Consider the following 1,361-nt stretch of genomic DNA (forward strand, 5'->3'; position numbering starts at 1 on the left):
TTTGAGGAGTGGAAGAGAAGCCACCGAATTTACTTTGCTTTAAAGCAGAAAGGTAGAGTTAGGGTCTATGAAAAGTAAAAAAAGAAAAAAAAAGGGGAGTGTCCAGTGGGTATGAATTTACAAAGTCATCACTTGGGAACACTGATTTGATTTTCTCTGAAAAATGCAAATAAATGTTGAACTCAAGCCTAGGAAACAACCTACAGTAGTCGTTATACATTTTACTTGGTGTTATGAGGCAGATTCCTAAGACAAACTGCCTATAGCTAGAGAAAAATAAACAGCATGACTACTAACCCTACAATGCATGTGAACCACTTGCCCCAAATTTCTGCACCACATAATGCATTACTGCATATACTCAGAGGGAAATCATTAGGAATTGAGATTACTCTTGAGAATGAGGAGGAAAAATGCATCACAGTTAACAACAGAGAATGTGCTGATAATGTGTCCCAGACATATATGGACACCAAGTGATAGAATACATAGAAAAAAAGTTATAATAAGCCAGTCTCATTTCTAAAAAATAAAAATAAAAATGTGAGCTAGTATAAAATCAATGCATGCAAAATAAACTTGTCGAGCTAAAGAGCTTACCTCTGCACAATGCCAAAATGAATATATTGTTCTTCCAAAAATTTAAAGTTCTTTGCTAGGTTGTAGTATGAACTCTTGTAAGAGTGTGTCTTATTACAGACTCTGAGAGAGCAAAACTCTGCAAGGTTTGAATGCTGCTGGCTGCAGGAGCAGCTAACAGCTTTTATATGTCACAGTCTGCAACTTCCAGAAAGGGCAGTCTTTCTTAGGGTCTCTCCTAGCCAAAATCAAAGGGGAGGGGTTTGGGATAGAAAAAAACAGTGATTGGGTGGCAACCTTTTTATGTGGGTGGTGAGGAAATTGAGTCACACCCACAGCTTACAAAGTAGAAACCATAAAAGACAAACCCCTTTTTCTCTGGGCTTCTACCTTTTCTGTGAGTGGTTAATTTTTCTCATTTAATGCCTTCTAGTTCCTGGTTCCCATACAAAAAGGAGAGAAAAAAAATAAAAGAAGACTGAGTTCTTGAAAACAGAGACGGCTGAGTAACAAGCAGTACATTTTTTTTAAAGACAGTAAATGACATGGGAGCTGAAAAGAGCAAGCTGATATTAAATCAAGAGATCAGCTCACATCATTAATCTGGGTGGCCACAAATATGATTCAAGAGGAATGCCAGCCAAATCAGTAGTAGCCAAACTATAGCTCATGATATTAGGATAATAGATGCTCAAGTGGTTGTACTTTCTGTCTCCATGTGGCTTTATTCTTCCAATTTATGTGTTTATTCTCTCCCTGTGTCTTGTCTCACCCTCTTTCCC

Source organism: Crocuta crocuta, unplaced genomic scaffold (genome assembly GCF_008692635.1).
Source record: "Crocuta crocuta isolate KB4526 unplaced genomic scaffold, BGI_CrCroc_1.0 scaffold141, whole genome shotgun sequence".
Classification (NCBI taxonomy): domain Eukaryota; kingdom Metazoa; phylum Chordata; class Mammalia; order Carnivora; family Hyaenidae; genus Crocuta; species Crocuta crocuta.